Source organism: Symphalangus syndactylus, chromosome 3 (genome assembly GCF_028878055.3).
Source record: "Symphalangus syndactylus isolate Jambi chromosome 3, NHGRI_mSymSyn1-v2.1_pri, whole genome shotgun sequence".
NCBI lineage: Eukaryota > Metazoa > Chordata > Mammalia > Primates > Hylobatidae > Symphalangus > Symphalangus syndactylus.
The window spans coordinates 64832821-64856276 of record NC_072425.2 but is presented as its reverse complement, the minus strand read 5'-3'; the positions used below and the strand labels follow the sequence as shown (position 1 = coordinate 64856276).

The window sequence follows — 23456 nt, the reverse complement described above, 5'->3', positions numbered from 1 at the left end:
CTGAGTCCTGGAAGGAGGGAACCATGCACAGGTGGCAGACAGTGGCACTGTTCTGTATCACTGCTTGGGAGGAGGGGAGTCCTGATTTCCTCGGGAGGGTCAGGGAGGGTGGGGTTGGGGAGTGGACTGTTGAAGGGGGAGTGGACTGTTGAAGAGGGAGTAGACACTTACCTCATAGAGGTGTGGTAGGAATTAATAACATCACCATGTCTGGCACATGGTAAGTGCTCAGTAATGCTAGCTATTGTTAAATGAAAAAAAAAGCTTTTTATGCCATAAAATGCTATGCAAATATTTATATTGTGTAATTTTTTAAGCACCGTCAAGATTAGATCCTGATTCTTGAGACTTGCGATTCAGACCACTTTGCAACATGCCACACTATGCTTATTTCATGCACTATTACTTTAAATTGAACTCTTTTTCGATAAACTGCATTATATATACTTGTTCATAAACAATATTTTTGGGCATGAGTGCTGTGTATCTTTCAGATATTTCCATAATATATACACACAATATAACACAGAAATACAGATTTTTCTTTTAAAGAGCAAAGCTTCAGCAGTTTCTCTTGAATTTTATTCTGTCATTTGACTACATTATATTCCTGATGTTCAATTTGCACTGAGTACATTACGGACTTCTCTAGGGAACAGAAAGAATTTTTTTAAGTAAACATAAAATGCTTTGATAAATCAAAACATGCGAATGAGATTTCTATTAAAAATGTTCCAATCTGTTTTGAGACTTGAAATAAAGCTGTCTTTAACATAATAAAACCTGTTAACCTAAAGGCAACAATAAAATAATAATAATAACTCATTTGTTATAGAAGTAATGCATAGGGCTTATTCTGAAAGATTAGTTATATTAAATACAAAGGGAATCTTGCTATAAACCAGTTGTAAAGAAACTTAAAAGCTGTTAAGGTCTATGCTATCTGACTTAAGCTGACAATAAGTATAAGTTTTTGGAATTCACACACAACCATTTATATCATAAACTAGCCATTATGTCTCTCATGTTGAAAAGTCAATCATATTCTAAATATTCTGGAATCTCACCTCAGTGCTAGCTCCATAAGAACAGGGACCTTGCCTTGCCCATCCACAGCTGTATTCCCAGCAACTAGAATAGTGTCTGCCATAACAGGGTTCAATAAATCCTGTGCACAGAGCTAAGCTACATTTCCCCTTCTCCTGTGCAGTGAGGTGTGGCCATGTGGCCATGTTCTAGGGAATAGAGTGTTAGCAAGTGGTATGCACCACTTCCAAACCTGGCTCATAAAACCTCACATGTATGCACTGCCAAACTCTTGCCCTTCCAACTGTCAGGAATGATGAACTCCACCTCCACCTCAACACACACAGCCAGAGTGACTTTAGAAGCCACATGTTGAACATGGTAGACTCACTACCAGTCTGAATTACTGAATAACTTCATGCAGTAGAACACCTACTCCCTTTCTCACCCCCAGAAAATTTGGGATACAATTCTCCATTGGTCTCTCAGGTTTTTTTGTTTTGTTGTTGTTGTTGCTGTTGTTTTGCACACCCTGTGAGCAAAAGCATTCAATCCCTGCAATTCTTGACTCAAGGCTATTAAAAAAAGGCATTGAATCCCTTTGTTCTGGGCTGTCTTTTCAGGAAAGTTTGTGTAGTGAACAACCTTGAAAGATAGATAGGGTCTCCCTTGGAAGCAAAGGACAGATTTGTTTACTGTACCATATAATAAAGATGATATCTCCCTATGGGGCAAAAGGCAGCTATGCTTCCAGCTAATTTAAAAAGTTGTGCGTTCTCTAAGCTCCAGCATCCTTAGCTTTGGCATAAGCTCTCTCCATGAGCAGCACTCACCAGGGACAATCCATATTGCTCCTGCGGGACTTGGGAGACTTGGGGGAACTGACATAAACATGAAGCTTATGTTGTTTGCTATGGCATGGGTAATAAGGTCATTTGTTTCTAACCCAAGAATTTCATGTCTTCTGCCAACTTCCATGAAACTATTATGGGCTAACTTATAGTAGGCTTGCAAGTAGGATAAGATCCCAGACATTCATAGTACTTGACACCCACTTACTTTCTCACCCTAGAAAACCCCTGGACTCATATGAACAACACATTACAGTTTGGGTCTATTTTTATAACCAGTACAGCAGCAGTCACATTCCTATTAAAAATCGACAAGAAGTTAGAGTAGATTACCTAATATTTGTCAAATAATAAGATGAAATTTAAAAATATGAGTCTGTTAAATGAGATATTCAAATTAACTTTGATACATATTTTTCAAAATGTATCAAAGGGTACTGCTATGGTTTAAATGTATGTGTGCCTTCAAAACTCATACGTTGAAACTTAATCCCCAGTGCAATAGTATTCAAAGGTGAGGACTTTAGAAGGTAATTAAGTCATGAGGGTTACACTCTCTTGAATGAAATTAGTGCCCTTATAAAAGAGCTTAAGGGATCCTGTTTGATCCTTTTTGCCCTTTTGTCCTTCCATCCTTCTGCCATGTGAGGACACAGCAATAACTTGCCTCTTGGAAGCAGAGGTCCCTAACCAGACACCAAATCTGCTGATGCCTTGTTCTTGGACTTTCCAACCTCCAGAACCATGAGAAATAAATTTCTATGACTTATAAGTGACCCAGTCTAAGGTGTTGTGTTGTAGCAGCCCAAACAGACTAAGATAGGTACACTAGTCCTGTAAGATATCTGGTGAAAATAATGTCTTATGTTTACATGTTTTGTAATACATTCACTGTTTTATATCTCATCCCCCTTCCCTGGAGAGTCACAATGCACATTAGCTTATTAAAGATTCTGAGAAACCAGTAATAAGAAAACTATTTGCGTTATTTAACCAGTAGCATTTCCTGCACTTTTTCAGCATAACTCCTACTGACATTCTATGCAATGATTGTCCATGGAATACACAGAGGGAAATGCAGGGTTAGATCATTTCTAAAATCCCTTTATGCATCTATGATCCAAATGTCTGAAAATAAGCAGGAAACACATTTATTAGACAAATATGGATACACTCAGTGCTTCTTAAATTTTAATGTGCAAACAGATCACCTGGGAATCTAGTTAAAATGCATATTTTGATTTACAAATCTGTGTAGGACCTGATATTCTGCATTTCTATAGAGTTCTCAGGTGATGTCAATGCTGCTGGTCTACAGACCATTCCTTGAGTAGCAATACTCTAGACAATATAGAATCTAAAAAATAATAGTTACAGTTGTGATTATTGTTTTAAGACATGTAGCAAACTAATCGATAAGAATATGTTATTACAAATAAATTTGGTTTTGCTTTATTTTTTTAGAAATGGGGTCTCTATTGCTCAGGCTGGAGTGCAGTGGAACAATCATAGCTCACTTCAGGCTCCAACTCTTGGGCTCAAACAATCTTCCCACCTTAGCCTCCCAAGTAACTAAAACTATAGGCACACACCACCATTCCTAGCTAATATCTTAAATTGTATGTAGAGATGCAGTCTCACTACCCAAGCTTGTCTTGAACTCCTGAGCGCAAGTGATCCTCCCATCTCAGCTTTCCAAAGTGCTGAGATTACAAGTATGAGCTACCACACCCAGCTGCAAATAAGTTTTAACTATATATTAAAAAAACATGGTCCCAATTTGTTGCTTCATTTTAGACAACTTGGGGGTGATTTCAGAATTTCTCAGAAATTCAGAATATGTTTACTTAGTAGAAAATTTGTTTATTCCTGATAAATTCAGGAATATGTTTACTTAGTAGAAAAATGTACGAGAATCAGTTTGGGATTCTGCACCATTGTGAAGCCTCTTCCCAACTTAGAAGTTTGCATAGAGACAGGTCTTCTACAAAGACACAAATAGCTTGTGAGTCAACCCAGCAGAGGGAATTAATCTGGCCATATTTTTACCTATGTGCTTGATATGGTTTGGCTGTGTCCCCACCCAAATCTCATCTTGAATTGTAGCTCCCATAATCCCCACGTGTCATAGGAAAGACCCAGTGGGAAGTAATTGAATCATGGGGGTGAGTTTTTACCCCCTGCTGTTCTCATGATAGCCAAAAAATCTCACAAGATCTGATGGTTTTATAAAAGTCAGTTCCCCTGTACACACTCTCTTGCCTGCTGCCATGTAAGACATGCCTTTGCTCTTTCACCTTCTGCCATGATTGTGAGGCCTCCTCAGCCATGTGAAACTGTGAGTCCATTAAACCTCTTTTCCTTTATAAATTACCCAGGCTCAATTATGTCTTTATTAGCAGCGTGAAAACAGACTAATACAGCGCTCTATACTAAAAGTTACTAAAACGTATTCTCTCCAAAAAATGCTTTTTTTCTTTTGTTTTCTCTCAGTTCACATTTGAACTTTTTTGGCCTATGTTTCAGAAATCCTTTTCCCCATTTTGCACTTATAATTGTGTAGTATAATTGTTTCAACAAAATCTAAAGGTGTGTGAGATCAGGTAGAAAGGTTATAAGGAGATCCACTTCCAGGAGCATAAAAACATAATATCAACAAAGTTACTTCCAACAGTAAAAAGAGAGAAAGTTTGGTATGTGCTAATTAAAGACTATGATATGTGTGAATTTGTTTCCAATTATGAGATCTGAATCCAATAATGAATTCTTTGAACATGTTTCCAAAGAAACATATTTGGCTCTACATAAAATTTCGTAACAATCCCTAAATAAAAATAATTTGCAATCTTCATGATACATGAGAAGAAAAATGTCAAAGGTACACTGCACGCTCTCAATGGAATAATAAAAAACATTTAAAATTATAAGCATCTGGGGAAAATGATATAACATTATGTTAAATAAAAATAAAAGAAAATGTATCTTTCCTGTAAGTACACAACCTAAAAAAATAAAAGAAGTTTAGTGTGTGGGGTCATAAAATCATGAGTAAATTTCCCTTTCACATAGATTTCTGTTAATACTGCATTTCTGCTATTGGTGTATGTTATTTAAAATAAGTAGAAAAACAGTTACTAATTATGGCAATAAGACTTAGAAAAAATACCTTTTTGTTTCATTGGTGTTTTTTAATGTGTTGAAGTGGAAGAAATGTTTATCTATCCGAATTTTCTGTCAATTTTCTGTCTGTAGTGTATAAGACTAAGCTATATGTAGGGAATAGATAAGAAACCCAGCAGAAAACAGCACACCCAAAGTAAACTGCTGAGGGGAGTTTAATAGACTCTTCACAAATGTGTGGGCGAAGACTTAGGGAAATCAGCAAGGAATCAGGCAGTTCTGGGGCTGGGGGCAGTGCAGGGCTCACAAACAGGGAGCTATTATCACTCTTGGAACCAAAGGGAAAAGGATGGAGCAGTCAATGGAAGCTGGGTTGCATTCCTTAATGGAAAGGCTACCTTAGGGAGGGAAACAGCTAACGGACAGCATGCTGACAGCGTGAGCCTAAGGAATAGATACCCCAACCTCACAGTACTGATGCATCCTAATCATAAATCCCAATGAAGCCAAAGAACAAGATAGCTGGTTGGTGCAGGTCAGCCCTCCAGGGGCAGAGATAGAGAAAAGAGGCATGTGGATATGGAGAGATGTGTGGACAATAAGCAGAACAAGGGGTTATAGAGGAGTACAGGAAGGGGATCTGTGCGTTTACACATGGGTTCACACAGGGCTCATGCTAAGGGCTTCAGGCTAATGCTAATGAAGAAAAATGTGACTAAAGGCACTTCTGAAAGCATTGCGTAAACATGTTTATTTCTCCTTATGCGCAAGAGTGCCCATGCTGTGTTTGCTTCGCTGAAATAAAATGTTCCAAGACATCCCGCACATTCCTTTGCATTAATAGCAAGAGCTAATGGATCTTAAAACAAGAAGAATCTTATCAGACCTGTGTTTAAAAACCTGTCCTGAAGAAAGGAAGAAAATTTTTGCAATCTACCCATCTGACAAAAACCTAATATCCAGAATCTACAAGGAGCTTAAACAAATTTACAAGAAAAAAACAACCATCAAAAAGCAGGTGTAGGATATGAACAGATACTTCTCAAAAGAAGACATTTATACAGCCTACAAACATATGAAAAACGCTTATCATCACTGGTCATTAGAGAAATGCAAATCAAAACTACAATGAAACTCCATCTCACACCAGTTAGAATGGAGATTATTAAAAAGTCAGGATACAACAGATGCTGGCAAAGCTGTGGAGAAATAGGAACGCTTTTACACTGTTGGTGGGAGTGGAAATTAGCTCAACCATTGTGGAAGACAGTGTGGCGCTTCCTCAAAGATCTAGAACCAGAAATACCATTTGACCCAGTGATCCCATTACTGGGTATATACCCAAAAGATTATAAATCATTCTACTATAAAGACACCTGCACACGTATGTTTATTGCAGCACTATTTACAATAGCAAAGACTTGGAACCAACCCAAATGCCCACCAATGATAGATTGGATAAAGAAAATATGGCACATATACACCATGGAATACTATGCAGCCATAAAAAGTGAGGAGTTCATGTCCTTTGCAAGGACATGGATGAAGGTGGAAGCCATCATTCTCAGCAAACTAACACAGGAACAGAAAACCAAACACCGCATGTTCTCACTCATAAGTCCATGAACACATGGACACAGGGAGGGGAACATCAGGTACCAGGGCCTGTCGGGGGATGGGGGCAAGAGGAGGGAAAGCATTAGGACAAATACCTAATGCATGACAGGTTGATAGGTGCAGCAAACCACCATGGCACATGTATACCTATGTAACAAACCTGCATGTTCTGCACGTGTATCCTAGAACTTAAGTAAAGTTCTTATTTTACTTAAAGTTAAAAAAAAAACCTCTCCTGATTACATCTTTTTGTAGCAGATTTTATGTATCGTATATATAATTAATAAATCATCCTATGCCCTCATAGAGACTTTCTTGACTTCTACATTTCTTAAAAAAGGATATTTTTTTCTAGAAGTATAAAATGTTGATGATAGTGTTGGTGGTGGTGATGATGATGATGACAGCTATCACTTATTGAATGCTTACTATATGTGCTAAAGTACCTAGGAGGTAGGTAATATTATTGTCTCCTTTTAACATACGGGTAAAACACGAAGGCTAAAGGAAGTCCATTAACTTCTTCAAATTGTATCCCCAGAAATGACAGGGGCTTTTGGAGGCTGTCAGACTACAGAGCCCTCAATTTTAAGCAGCCTATTGCCTTTCTGAAAACAGTATATCTTTTATTTTAATATTGAGAAAGTTGATTGATGATCTTTAAAACTTTTCCTTAATAGCTAATTAAATGATATACAAAACTGTCAAAGACGGAGAAAGAACAAGAGAAAAGACATCAGAGAGGGCATGAACTGAGGGGAGATGGAGGACTTGGAAAGTTCTAAGCTGATTTCAGTCTAGTTGTTGTCTCCTGCCATTCACAAATGTTCTCTGTGACTTTCCATCTGAACTGACAGCTATCCTTTCTTTTCTTAAATGAGTGTCGTGAACACTTGGGAGCTAAGTTGGATCACTTTGTCGAATCTATATTAAAGTCCTACATATGAAGCTCTAATAGTTTTGTATGCCAGAGGCCTTACATTTATCCCATGTCAGTTTTGTTCAATGAAATTCTAAGAAATATGACGGAACTGTGCATCTGACCACATAGCATCTGTCAGTGTGAAACTGCTATACTAACATGTCAAGCTGATTTTCGTAAAACACGCCAATCAACCAAACCTGGGGGTTATCTATATTACTTAACATCAATGCTTAAAACATTAAAAAATTATAAAGAAATAAATAATAATTCTTACTCAACTTTGGAATATCAAAAGATAAATAGCCAATTGTAGATTACTCAGGCTTGATGCTTCTCCACCTCTAGACTGCAGGGCCTACTTTTCTATTTATCAGATGATAGTCCATACTATGTAGAAACGGAACCCTTCAATAAGTTAATTCAATGACTTGTTAACAGCTTTGACAAAGAGGTTGGTGACAAAAGCAAAATGTTTATATAAAATGACATATTGAATTTACCACTGGGATTCAATTATTCATGATATCTATTAACATGAACGCTGAGAAGTTGCTATAAATTTCCTAAAGCTTGGACTGCCCCATAGCTTAACCCATATTTAGCAGAAGAGATGAGAAAGAATTCACAAGCTCCTCACTGGTCTGATTTGTCTGGTGGCCATGCACCAGTCTGTGCTGCTGCAGATGTGAGAATTGTAGACTGATGAAGACAACCCTGTTACATTCCTTGTCTTTGCCACATGTTAGAAGAGACTTTATTTGGGCAAGGCCTGGATTTCCAAAATAGCTTTCTGTGGTGGTCATCTGTTGTTTTTGCCTTTTTTATATTTATTTTCTTCTTTTCCAGGTACAATACTTCAAATTTGCTTTGGGAAGTTAGCCCCACTCTGAATTTCAGAACATGTGGCTTGAGATGGAGCTTGTGATCCATGCTTAGGCTACCTAAGCCCTGAATTTCCTTAGCCATATTGCTTTTGCAGAGTGGGCACGTGAGCCAGTCCTGCCCTACCATCAAAATTCCATCTCTTTGGGCACACTGATTGGTTTAGAAATAGGCAGAAGCCCAAGTTAATTCAAGCATAGTTAATTCTGAATCCTGGGAAGGTGCGCTAATAAAATTGTCTTTTTTGCTGGGATGACTAGTGCTAACAATTAAATAATCTTAGAGACTTAGAGCACCCACCCAGAGGTCAAGATGGAAGCCCATGAATGCAAGACAGGGAAAGTAAATGATTCCTGATAACATTGTTTGAGTCCCTGGATCAAACCTTACCTGAAGGTATGAGTACTGAACTTTCAGTCAGATCAGCCAATTCCTCCTTCCATTTGCTTAAATGAGTTTGAATTGAGTTTTCTGTCACATACAGTAAGAGAGTTCTAAATAATATATTTCTGAACTACAGTTAGTCTCACTTTCCAATTCTAGAAAAATCTCCCTATTGGTCTCCCTTTTGATCTAGCACTCTCCTGTTAAAGAACATTTAGCAATAAATCTTTAGTGCTTAGCTTGGCAAGCACAATCTGGCCTCTCCCTTAACTTGGCTGGCTCAGGCATGTGGCTTAGCAGCATGAGGCCAGTTGGAAGGAAGAAAAAATAAGACTTGGATGGGAAGTGGTCAGGGTGCTGTGGCCTCCTTGGAAGAGGGCATTTGTGGTGTCTGGGAATAGTGCCCCGTGGTCATTTCTAAAATCAGGAATAAAATAAATATGGAAGATTGGAGACATAGAACAAATATTTCAGAGACATAATTCTGGTAAATCTGGGTCATCAAAAGGAGTCAGAATCCTGCAGCTCAAGGGAGAGGTAAGTATCCCTTGGTCCTTTGGTGCTTGAACCTGGGTGGAGGCAGGCAAGCAGCCAGCCATGTGGTTGGGCCACCAGAGCTCACTCTGGAGAGCAACCCATATGAAGCCCCACTTGCAGGGGAAGTTCAGGCCACTGCCCAGTGCAGTAACCCTGTTGATATTTACTCAAGAAGTCAGATGGTCCTGAGCCTGCTCCTATGAGCCTTTGATAGCTTCAGTTGGAGAATACAGAGGCAGGAAACCAAGGTAGCTGCCAACAGGTGCAACGCACCTTCCAGCTCCATGCATTGGTTTGGAGACCAGCCTAGACTTGGGCTTAAGTCCCAGATCTACCACCAGCTAGTTATACAACCTTAAGCAAGTTTTTAAATTACCTATGCCTCAGTGTTTTCATCCACAAAATAGTTATTTTTTTCAGAAAGTAATGACAATGATTAATTGAGAAATGTGTGTAAAATGCTTAGCACAGAGTAGATACTCAGTAAACGCTATTTCTCAGGAAACCCCTATACTGTAGCTTACCTGAGCATCCCATCTTCTATACGTAGCTGCTTCTCCCATAGTTATACATTTGTTTTCTCCCCTTATGTTTTCCTACTGAAATTCTACCCACCCATTAAGATTTAATTCAAAAGTCACCACTTTCCTGAAGCTTTCCTCCCAACTAGATGAAATCTTTTTTCCGCTGTAGTTCTTCGTAAAGGACAGAAACCGCATATACAGCAGTAGTTCTTAATCTTGGCTGCATATTTGAACCCTTTGAAAATCTATTAAAAATATTGATGCCTAGGCCCCAATCCCAGAAGTTTTGACTTAATTGGTATGGGGTGAGGCTCCAGCATCAATTTGTTTAAAAAGCTCCCCAGGTGATTTCACTGTGCAGCCAGATTTAGAACTACTGACGGTTGCATGAGTATGTTCTTAAATAATGTTTATCAATGAATTCAAGCTAAGATATTAATGGCTTAAAGTTTTAATAGACTAACCTTTAGAATACAAGTGTTTTTATTAAAAGGCATGCAATACAATGCTCCAAGAATACAAAAGTAAACAATTTTTTTTTAATGTATAGCCCAAAGGAAAGAATCACAATTTAACTAGGGAGATGCAAATAGAGCTGTGAGCATACAATATGATATATGAGTTGTACCCTAGGAAGGTGTCAAAAATATTTTAGGAGCACAAAGAGGAAAAGCCCACTAATTTAGAGGTGGCAGAAAAGGGAGAGAAAAAAACTTCAAAATGTGGATGAGCTGAGCGTTGAAAAGCGACAACAGGTTTGCAAGGTCTGAGTCAGAAGGCTTTACAGACCATATATGCAGCTGTCAAAATGTGTGGCTCCTCACCAAAAACCCAGCTGTACGTCACCAGCATCAAAGACCAAAGGTAGATAAAACCACAAAGATGGGGAAAAGACAGAGCAGAAAAACCGGAAACTCTAAAAATCAGAGTGCCCCTCCTGCTCCAAAGGAACGCAGCTCCTCAACAACAATGGAACAAAGCTGGACGGAGAATGACTTTGACGAGTTGAGAGAGGAAGGCTTCAGAAGATCAAACTACTCCGAGCTAAAGGAGGAAGTTCGAACCAATGGCAAAGAAGTTAAAAACTTTGCAAAAAAATTAGGCAAATGGATAACTAGAATAACAAATGCAGAGCAGCCGTTAAAGGACCTGATGGAGCTGAAAACCACGGCACGAGAACTACGTGACAAATGCACAGGCCTCAGTAACCAATGCGATCAACTGGAAGAAAGGGTATCAGTGATGGAAGATGAAACAAATGAAATGAAGCGTGAAGAGAAGTTTAGAGAAAAAAGAATAAAAAGAAACGAACAAAGCCTCCAAGAAATATGGGACTATGTGAAAAGACCAAATCTATGTCTCATTGGTGTACCTGAAAGTGACGGGGGGAATGGAACCAAGTTGGAAAACACTGTAGGATATTATCCAGGAGAACCTCCCCAATCTAGCAAGGCAGGCCAACATTCAACTTCAGGAAATACAGAGAATGCCACAAAGATACTCCTTAAGAAGAGCAACTCCAAGACACATAATTGTCAGATTCACCAAAGTTGAAATGAAGGAAAAAATGTTAAGGGCAGCCAGAGAAAAAGGGCAGGTTACCCACAAAGGGAAGCCCATCAGACTAACAGCTGATCTCTGGGCAGAAACTCTACAAGCCAGAAGAGAGTGGGGGCCAATATTCAACATTCTTAAAGAAAAGAATTTTCAATCCAGAATTTCATATCCAGCCAAACTAAGCTTCACAAGTGAAGGAGAAATAAAATACTTTACAGACAAGCAAATGCTGAGAGATTTTGTCACCACCAGGCCTGCCCTAAAAGAGCTCCTGAAGGAAGCACTAAACATGGAAAGGAACAACTGGTACCAGCCACTGCAAAAACATGCCAAATTGTAAAGACCATCAAGGCTAGGAAGAAACTGCATCAACTAATGAGCAAAATAACCAGCTAACATCATAATGACAGGATCAAATTCACACATAACAATATTAACCTTAAATGTAAATGGGCTAAATGCTCCAATTAAAAGGCACAGACTGGCAAATTGGATAAAGAGTCAAGACCCATCAGTGTGCTGTATTCAGGAAACCCATCTCACGTGCAGAGACACACATAGGCTCAAAATAAAGGGATAGAGGAAGATCTACCAAGCAAATGGAAAGCAAAAAAAGGCAGGGGTTGCAATCCTAGTCTCAGATAAAACAGACTTTAAACCAATAAAGACCAAAAGAGACAAAGAAGGCCATTACATAATGGTAAAGGGATCAATTCAACAAGAAGAACTAACTATCCTAAATATATATGCACCCAATACAGGAGCACCCGGATTCATAAAGCAAGTCCTTAGTGACCTACAAAGAGACTTAAACTCCCACACAATAATAATGGGAGACTTTAACACCCCACTGTCAACATTAGACAGATCAACGAGACAGAAAGTTAACAAGGATATCCAGGAATTGAACTCAGCTCTGCACCAAGCAGACCTAATAGACATCTACAGAACTCTCCACCCCAAATCAACAGAATACACATTTTTTTCAGCACCACACCACACCTATTCCAAAATTGACCATATAGTTGGAAGTAAAGCACTCCTCAGCAAATGTGAAAGAACCGAAATTATAACAAACTGTCTCTCAGACCACAGTGCAATCAAACTAGAACTCAGGATTCAGAAACTCATTCAAAACTGCTCAACTACATGGAAACTGAACAACCTGCTCCTGAATGACTACTGGGTACCTAACGAAATGAAGGCAGAAATAAAGATGTTCTTTGAAACCAACGAGAACAAAGATACAACATACCAGAATCTCTGGGACACATTCAAAGCAGTGTGTAGAGGGAAATTTATAGCACTAAATGCCCACAAGAGAAAGCAGGAAAGATCTAATATTGATACCCTAACATCACAATTAAAAGAACTAGAGAAGCAAGAGCAAACACATTCAAAAGCTAGCAGAAGGCAAGAAATAACTAAAATCAGAGCAGAACTGAAGGATATAGAGACACAAAAAACCCTTCAAAAAAATCAATGAATCCAGGAGTTGGTTTTTGGAAAAGATCAACAAAATTGATACACCACTAACAAGACTAATAAAGAAGAAAAGAGAGAAGAATCAAATAGATGCAATAAAAAATGACAAAGGGGATATCACCACCGATCCCACAGAAATACAAACTACCATCAGAGAATACTATAAACACCTCTACACAAATAAACTAGAAAATCTAGAAGAAATGGATAAATTCCTTGATACATACACTCTCCCAAGAGTAAACCAGGAAGAAGTTGAATCTCTGAATAGACCAATAACAGGCACTGAAATTGAGGCAATAATTAATAGCTTAGCAACCAAAAAAAAGTCCAGGACCAGATGGATTCACAGCCAAATTCTACTAGAGGTACAAGGAGGAGCTGGTACCATTCCTTCTGAAATTATTCCAATCAAGAGGGAATCCTCCCTAACTCATTTTATGAGGCCGGCATCATCCTGATACCAAAGCCTGGCAGAGACACAACAAAAAAAGAGAGTTTTAGACCAATATCCTTGATGAACATTGATGCAAAATCCTCAATAAAATACTGGCAAACCAAATCCAGCAACACATCAAAAACGTTATCCACCATGATCAAGTGGGCTTCATCCCTGGGATGCAAGGCTGGTTCAACATACGCAAATCAATAAACGTAATCCAGCATATAAACAGAACCAAAGACAAAAACCACATGATTATCTCAATAGATGCAGAAAAGGCCTTTGACAAAATTCAACAACGCTTCATGCTAAAAACTCTCAATAAATTAGGTATTGATGGGACGTATTTCAAAATAATAAGAGCAATCTGTGACAAACCCACATCCAATATCATACTGAATGGACAAAAACTGGAAGCATTCCCTTTGAAAACTGGCACAAGACAGGGATGCCCTCTCTCACCACTCCTATTCAACATAGTGTTGGAAGCTCTGGCCAGAGCAATCAGGCAGGAGAAGGAAATAAAGGGTATTCAATTAGGAAAAGAGGAAGTCAAATTGTCCCTGTTTGCAGATGACATGATTGCACATCTAGAAAACCCCATCATCTCAGCTCAAAATCTCCTTAAGCTGATAAGCAACTTCAGCAAAGTCTCAGGATACAAAATCAATGTGCAAAAATCACAAGCATTCTTATACACCAATAACAGACAAACAGAGAGCCAAATCATGAGTAAACTCCCATTCACAATTGCTTCAAAGAGAATAAAATACCTAGGAATCCAACTTACAAGGGATGTGAAGGACCTCTTCAAGGAGAAGTACAAACCACTGCTCAATTAAATAAAAGAGGATACAAACAAATGGAAGAACATTCCATGCTCATGGGTTGGAAGAATCAATATCATGAAAATGGCCATACTGCCCAAGGTAATTTATAGATTCAATGCCATCCCCATCAAGCTACCAATGACTTTCTTCACAGAATTGGAAAAAACTACTTGAAAGTTCATATGGAATCAAAAAAGAGCCCGCATTGCCAAGTCAATCCTAAGCAAAAAGAACAAAGCTGGAGGCATCATGCTACCTGACTTCAAACTATACTACAAGGCTACAGTAACCAAAACAGCATGGTACTGGTACCAAAACAGAGATATAGACCAATGGAACAGAACAGAGCCTTCAGAAATAATGCCGCATATCTACAACTATCTGATCTTTGACAAACCTGACAAAAACAAGCAATGGGGAAAGGATTCCCTATTTAATAAATGGTGCTGGGAAAACTGGCTAGCCATATGTAGAAAGCTGAAACTAGATCCCTTCCTTACACCTTATACAAAAATTAATTCAAGATGGATTAAAGACTTACATGTTAGACCTAAAACCATAAAAACCCTAGAAAAAACCTAGGCAATACCATTCAGGACATAGGCATGGGCAAGGTCTTCCTGTCTAAAACACCAAAAGCAATGGTAACAAAAGCCAAAATTGACAAATCGGATCTAATTAAACTAAACAGCTTCTGCACAGCAAAAGAAACTACCATCAGAGTGAACAGGCAACCTACAGAATGGGAGAAAATTTCTGCAACCTACTCATCTGACAAAGGGCTAATATCCAGAATCTACAATGAACTCAAACAAATTTACAAGAAAAGAACAAACAACCCCATCAAAAAGTGGGCGAAGGGTATGAACAGACACTTCTAAAAGAAGACATTTATGCAGCCAAAAAACACATGAAAAAATGCTCATCATCACTGGCCATCAGAGAAATGCAAATCAAAACCATAATGAGATACCATCTCACACCAGTGAGAATGGCGACCATTAAAAAGTCAGGAAACAACAGGTGCTGGAGAGGATGTGGAGAACTAGGAACACTTTCACACTGCTGGTGGGACTGTAAACTAGTTCAAGTCGGTATGGCGATTCCTCAGGGATCTGGAACTGGAAATACCATTTGACCCAGCCATCCCATTACTGGGTATATACCCAAAGGATTATAAATCATGCTGCTATAAAGACACATGCACACGTATGTTTATTGCGGCACTATTCACAATAGCAAAGACTTGGAACCAACCCAAATGTCCAACAACGATAGACTGGGTTAAGAAAATGTGGCACATATACACCATGGAATACTATGCAGCCCTAAATAATGATGAGTTCATGTCCTTTGTAGGGACATGGATGAAGCTGGAAACCATCATTCTGAGCAAACTGTTGCAAAGACAAAAAACCAAACACCGCATGTTCTCACTCATAGGTGGGAATTGAACAATGAGAACACATGGACACAGGAAGGGGAACATCACACACTGGGGTCTGTTGTGGGGTGGGGGAAGAGGGGAGGGATAGCATTAGGAGATATACCTAATGCTAAATGACGAGTTAATGGGTGCAGCACACCAACATGGCATATGTATACATATGTAACAAACCTGCACGTTGTGCACATGTACCCTAAAACTTAAAGTAGAATAATAATAAAAAAAAATGTGTGGCTCCTTCCTATTCATATACCTTCCTAACCCAAATGATCAATTGCTCATAGAGAGAATTGCAAACACATTGAGAGGAAGTTTTGAAGCAGGAGGTCTATTTCCCAAATCATACCTATTATCCGACTACTTTGGTTACAACGAACCAGCTCCCAGCTTCAGTTATTTTTAAGAGAGAAAGTTGACTTCCAAAACTGGCTCATAGAAAGGATAGGTATGACAGGGTTCAGGGATAACTGTACCAGGAACAGAATGCCCCCAAGGTTCTATTCTCCTCCTGTCCAGGGACTGCTTCTCTTTGGATGTCAATTTCATTGCCACAGGCTTGTTTTGCTTGTGCTTCGGTGGCTGATGTCAGTCCTTGGATTCATATATTCTCACCTGTCCCACCTATAGAAGCATTTTGAATGGCCTGAATTAGGCCTTGTCAACTCCTAGACCAAGCATTAAAGCAAGATATGGGGTACTCTGATTAACCTAGTTTGATTCAAGTACCTATCTCTGGCAATCACTATGGCCAAGGAAGCAAAGTCTACGGGAAGTTGTCAGCTTCCATTCAAGTAAGTCTTGTAGTTAAAATAAGCCTTTCTTAGAGTAGACAAGGTGAGTGTGGCTTGGAAGAGTGTTGGGCTGATCTTACAGATAAATCTCCACCACTGTCCATTTCATGGCCACCTAGCTCTCTCAATACTCTCTTCTTACCATTTAAATAATTTCCCACATGCCTCTGTGGGTGATTGCAGCAACTTCCATTAACAGGTGGAGTCTATTTCCCTCTTCCTTGAATCTGCACTGGCCTTGTGACTTGCTATGGCCAATAAAATGAGACAGAAGTGACAGGGGGCTAGTTCTTAGTCTAGACTTCAAAGGGCCCTATGTACTTCTACTCTTTTAAAACACTGCCACCAACATTAGAACAGTCCCAGGCTAATCTGATGAAGGGAAGACCCTGTATGCAGAGTCAGATTGTTTTAGGTGAGTCCATCCTAGACCATCCAACCATCAGCCAAACCACCAGCTAAGTCACAGATGCATGAGTAAGCCAAGATTAGCTAAGCCTAGCCAAGACTAGAAGAACTACCCAACCAAGCCACAAACTCATGAGCTAAATAAATGGTTGTTGTTTTAGGCTACTAAATTCTGTGGCTGCATGTTAGCAGAATTTATGTGGAAATAGATAACCAATATAGCTAACAGTTTACAAAATGCAATAATCCTACATACAACCACAGATACAAGCAGCCCACCTAAATGCCAATTGCTTAATGTCCAGTATCATGGGATTATGTCTCTTCTGGTCCACTAGGTACAAATGTGACTATTCCGACACTAATATTTAATGATGGCAGAAAATTAGGATAACACCAATCAAACTTCCCACTTAGACATGGGGAAAACAAGAGCTACATGAGGGGGCAATGCTACCTGGCATTGATCCATACTATTGATCCTGGCCCCTAAGGGCTCCAATTTCCTTTGGGAGTCACCACTAGGCACTGCGTGCATGGCCTTGGTAGGAAGATAATTCCAGCTTCACAGAAAAAAAAAACACAAAAATTATCCTGCTGGACAGGGATAATAAGATAAATGATAACTTTAGTGGGTCTCACTGCATCTGTGTGTTGAATTGTTGCCCTGGCAATATATTGAGTTCTTTAAGTGGCCAAGCTGGTAGCTCAGGTTCTGCCAGCTGGGTGATTTTTCTCCTTAACTTTTTCTGCAACAATCCCAAGGGAAGGGAAAGAGGCTTTGGAAAGTTTGAGAAATTAATCCATCCAGTTCATCTACAGTTGGTCCCAAAGGCCTAAGGATTTCCTTGGGGCTTAAGCAATCATTGAGTCCAGTATTCAGGTTTGGTATTTCTTCTGCAACATCACAGCCACCTAGTCACCAGCACCAGGAATGTGGTCCGGCCTGATATTTGAACTAAACGTCATCCTCGCTTTTTTGTCCTAGCTTGTATGTGCTTAGGAGTTTAAAGAATCATATCTCTGCCTCCGTCTTGTGGTTGGGAGAATGGATAGAGAGGGAAGGCAAAATGAACCTTTCTTTAAACTCCAGGTCAATGCTTGGGAGGGCTTGGAGATCAGACTTCCTAATTTGCCTGGATTTTCCCAGTATTCCACTTCAGCTTGAGCTGAGAAATGGACTTTTACAATTTGCCAGTGCATGAATACCAGATATTCAGCAACATAATACTGCTCCTGAAGGACAGAAATGGATTTGCTTAACAAAGCTATTTCTCTCCCCTGCCAGTCTGCATTCAGGAAGGGCTAAGTGTGGCTTCCTCTTGCAGCACCATACTGAATGCCCTAAGAGGAAGTCCCCACACTTCACTATCATGATATTTTTCTACCACATTCTGTAAAACTTCAGCCTTGATGGACATGTGGTCTGAACTCCAAAAAACCATAGATGACAGTTCAACCAATAGTGTCAAATCTGCCAGGATTTGAGCCATAAGCTTGGTAGACTGTTTCCAGAAGAAGGGTGCTCTACCCAGAACATCAACATTCTGGACAAACAAAACAAATCCCTAACCACTACCACTTTGTATTAAACACTGCTCTGGAATTGCCAACTCTGATTGGCAGTAGGGGCTTTGTACAGTGCTGTATTGAGAGGGATTCTGAGGCCGTCTGGATTCTGTGGGAAAGAATACAGTGATTAATTAGTTATGTCTGCCAAGGTCAAGAGATAGGAGAGTAATGAGATATACGTCATGTTTTGCCACCCTTATTTTATAACAATTAGGCTTAAGATCAAGTCTGTTACATGGATTTTTCTTTTAAAAATACGAATTTCATAATTTGATAAGTATTTGAGATAAAATTTGGGAAGAGTCTAATATGAAAACTAATTACCTTCTCAGTAGAATACCTTCACTTTTCAGAAGACTAGTTCACTCGTTTATATAAACAAACATTGTCCACAGAAGATTTTGTTTGTATTCCAAAAGTTACAAGGCATCCCCAGTTGAAACTGTTGCATACTTAACTTACACATCTTTTTCCTCTTAAATAAAAAGTCAGACAATAACTGAACACTTTATATCCTATAAAAATGATCCTGAGTTTTTGAGGCTCAGATATGACACTTGCTTTGCCTGCATCTCAGTCCTGTGAAGATCAGATGCACTTTGAAAATGTTAAAATACTGTACAAAAGTTATTTTTATTGCTTTCCACCTTGAAAACTCTAATATTGTATGTAAATAATTTTTTCCATCACGGACTTTTCAAAAAAATTACTTGGCTCCTTACCATTTATCCTTCTTCCTTTAGGGGAATGATCTCCCAATGTCCCTTGAGGTTGCTCCAATCTCCTTTGGGGTTGCCTACAACTGTGAGTGTGCCTATGGTAGACATACCTGACAGTGATAACTTGACTTGAGCATCCCCTGAGAAGGACCTTGTATGGGAGAAGCACCTGAAATGTATGTTCAGATTCCCAAGCTAAGGAATTTGGGAGTAGTCAACCTAGAGATCCATTCTTTATCTGTGAGGAACATCTGAGCCCTGTCCTATAGAATGCAGGCCATACAGGGGATTGAGGCCTTTTGTTTCAGTTTAAATAAAGGTTGCCAAGTGGAGGTTGTTAGAGGAGAGGATGTTAAGTGAAAATGCTATATAAACTGCACGCCTTTTGCAAGCGGTTGTGGTTCTCCTGTCCAGCCCATCACCACTGGACTCTCTCCCATGCACGTAAGCCCCCAGTCTTGTTTGCTGGCTCTGGGTCTCTTCTTTGACCTCTTGAACCTGGTAACATCCCTTTGGAGTCTACAAGCGTTTGGCACAACACTGTGGCCTTGGCATAATGGTGGTCTCATCATCCCCACCCACAAAAAAATAGGGCAACAGTGGAGGCATCGTTTCCCTTTTCTGAAAAGGAAAGCTTCCACTTGTTTTCTGAAATCACATGTCTAGACATGTGAGAAAGCTCAGCAGAATTTGATGCTATCTCCAAAGATACTGGCTCTTGAATACAGGCAAAAGTCAGCAGCAGCAGCAGCACGTGTGGTCACAGCCTTGCTTGAAGGCTGCAATGGTGGTGGTGTTCTGATTCTGACCTGGCCATTCCTGGGAGTAAGCATGCTGTGCCTCCTGGTGCCTGGCCTCCTTGTCTTCCATCTGTTTCTCAAATCACGTTTTTCAGTCTCACAGTGAAAGTCTTCATATCCAGTATCTTCTATGAATCCCCTCCTTCCTTCTTGTATTTATATTTTAATGTATTTATTGCTTAAACTAGCAGTGATTTAAGTACTCACAAATAGGAATGCAATCATAGATAGGAGTAATAACATGAACTCTGTGTCTGTATTTTGTACATTGGGCCTGAAATGTAGCGGGTGCTCAATAAGTAATTGCTGAATAAATGCAAGTGTGGACTATAACTAGCCTCTGGTCTTTGTGCTCTAATTAGCCACATGGGGAACCCAGTGCTGGTCCAGACAATGTGTCTGAGTTTAAGGGAGGTAAGGCCATGCCAGCTAAGTCTGTCCTCTGATGAGAGAGGTAAATTACCTCCCAGAAACCATCACCAAGAAAACTTTCACTTATTCCTCTTTGATGACCTCCAGCTCCTGTGAAATTTGGGAAATCACTTATCTTGCCTGGGGCTGGTTCCTTTCTTGCCACAAATAGATATGAGATTCCATAAGTAAGGAAGATATGGATAAATAGATATTGGGTAGACAACTAATGATGTCTGAGAGAAAAAAGAATTAATAAAAAATAGACAATAAGTCTGGCCCTCTGAGCATCAGAGACTTCTATGACTTGGATATGGTTTGTCTCCACCAAAACTCATGTTTAAATTTGATTCCCAAAGTAGTGGTTTTGGGAGGTGGCACCTGCTAAGAGGTGTATGGGTTGGGGTGGATCCGTCATGACAAGCTTGGTGCTATTCTTGCTGTAGCATGTGAGTTCTCATTCTAGGGAGACTGGATTAGTTCTTATGAGAGTGGATTGTTATAAAACCAGGATGCCCCTCAGTGTCTACTTCCCCTTTGTCTACTTCCCATGTGTCTACTTCCCCTTTGACCTTCTCTGCCACGTTGTGACATAGCATGAAAGACCTCGTCAGAAGCCAGGGCCATGCCCTTAACCTATTCAGCAAGCAAAACCATGAATGATATAACTCCTTTTCTTTGTAGAGAACCCTGTCTTGGGTATTCTTTTATAGCAACACAAAATGGACTAAGACAGAGACCATAGGACTCTGGACCAGTAAGGAAACAGGAGAACTTCCTAATGAGCATAAGTCCAGGCCCCCACACTCCAATCTCTCTGCCCAAGGCCAAACATAGATGTCCCTACAGAAGACCTGTTAAGTCTGAGGATGGGGTTTATTTTCATACAAAAACATGTAAGCTTTGATTGGAGAGGAGGACTATTTAATCAGAGGAATCAGAATTACTCTAGCTGACCAAGGTCTTATAAGCCTGGAGGTTTCTACCTGAAGGGAGGGGTGGTCCTAAACTGCCTAGAATGAAAGGCTCAAGTCTGTGATGTATTTTCAAGGATGCAGCTCTTGCGGCCAAGGGTTCTGTGTGCTGCCAACAGTCCTGCTGAATCCTTCTCTGACTGCCTTACAAGGGCTGCTGCATACTAACCTGGCCCCGGCCTGCCCCTTCAGGATACAACATCCCACGAGACCCCACTAACCCAGCAATGACCCTTGCCACTCTAACCTTTCTCCAAGCTCTCTGCTTCTGACCACAAGAACTAAACACTCCCATACTGTGCTCCACGAAGGCTCCAAACACTGGGACCGAGTCATAGCTAATTGGTTTTTTACAAGCCTAAAATAATCCAGACAGTTAAATATTGATGTTCATTTCTGGGTAGCTATAAACACAAAAGGGGTGAAAGAGCATGTTTTATGGCTTCCTTTCATTCATTCTTTACATAATAATGGTCTTTAGTCAATAAGCCCAGCTTTATAAAGAGGGGTTTCATTTGAATTAAAAGGGATGTTCCAATGTGCTTTATGTCATTATGACACGATGTTCCATCCACTTGGTGACATCTACTCTGTTCACCTAGCACATTGCTACTACACAAGTAATCATCCTAATAATGACAGTATCCTTTGGTTCCAATAAAACACCATTACTATTACAATACAGATCATAGAATTGCAATTTGCTATTTATGCATAATTGGTCTATCTCTCATAGACATAGATAGTTGGTCTATTTCTCATAGACATTTATGTTAAAGGTAACTTACATTTATGTATGTTCTCATATTATCACTCTAGATTCTAGACTTCTCGAGGGCAGTGTCTTCACTACTTCATTACTTGAGGGCAGTGTCTTCATTACACGTTCACTTGTATTACCCATCAGATATTGATAGAAACTAGTTTCTTTCATTTTTCTGTTAGTTGATAAACACCTAACTGGGCAGCAAGAAAAAAGAAACAGCTAAACTTATTTTAACACCCCAGGAAATTTCACCTTCTTCATTAATTTTGGCAGTTTTTCTACCTAACACTCAGCCTATTTTGGAAGAAATGCTCAATCTTTCAGATTTGTGAGTTTGCTTCATGTCCTTCCCCAAGACACTCCCTACGTCCATTTGAAGAGGTGGGGCTTGGGTGGTTCTGTGTAGTAGTGGGGAGACAGGGTCCTCAGAACAGCAGAGTCCACCCTGGATTCTCGTGAGGTCTACTGCAGAAGACCCATGAGCTGGGAAACTAATGACAACAGAAGGTTGCTCCCTTTCCAGAAGGTTCTGCTGGAACCTGGTCCTAGAGCCTGGGACTAGTGTAGGTCATGGCCAATTTTCTTTTTCAGCTTGATCTAGAGCTGGTCACCTCCCTGGTGACTTAGTCCCATGTTTGCCCTTGCTGGTGCAGGACTCCCAGTAGATCCAGGCCCAGCCACTCTGCCAGGCAGTCCTCAATTGCTGCCCCTAACACAGTGACTGCCCTCCTCCTGGAAGGTTCTTACCTAACTCTCCTTGAGCTTTCCAGACCCTCCTCGGATATTCTAGAGCTCACTCATGCTATGGAGAAGCAGATATGGTGGAGGAGGTCCACTTTCTACCTCACCTTGGGCGACATGTGGGTTTACTTTCATATGGCCTTCCTGGTTGCTGAGAGCAGTCTGTGAGGACAGAGTCCTAGGTGGAAAGGAGCACAGACGCCACTCTCTTCCCCTTTCTCCTCAACCTAACACATTTCACTGGCTCTAAGATGCCATTGGTGTTAAGATGTACCATTTTTCCATGTACTACTCCTACTAATAATAACATAATAATAACCTAATAATAATGTCCAGAAAGCTGTGACACATCCTGATGCATCCTGATTTCAGATATGGAAAAGTGTGAAAAGATATTTATTAAATCAGTTAAATGATTTATGTGTCTGATATACATGTCTACCCAAGGAACATTGGCCCCAAGAGAAAAGATGGTAGCCTAACCACTACTATCCTTCCTCTCTTCCCACAACCCTCAGACCAAGAGGAATAAGGCTGGGGTTTTTCATTTCCTGTCATTATATCCTCCTGCTGTCCCAGGGTAGCAAGCTTCACTGCCTAGCTTCTCCTCTCCATGGAAGAAATCATTCTCTAGTCACCCATGCCTA

The 23456-nt window shown here is 39.9% G+C and overlaps 1 protein-coding gene across 8 annotated transcripts in view; it reads right to left on the bottom strand.

The window, feature by feature from the left end:
• Nucleotides 1–23456, bottom strand: part of LOC129479286 (uncharacterized) — a 76300-nt gene that overhangs the window by 38742 nt on the left and 14102 nt on the right. Inside the window, exon 1 of one of the 8 annotated variants that reach the window (XR_010120225.1) lies at nucleotides 1068–1157. The exons of the other annotated variants lie outside the window; for them this stretch is intronic. The gene's annotated coding sequence lies outside the window, so the exon portion shown is untranslated. Of the gene's footprint in view, nucleotides 1–1067; nucleotides 1158–23456 lie in introns of those variants that run through there. 8 annotated transcript variants of the gene reach the window in all.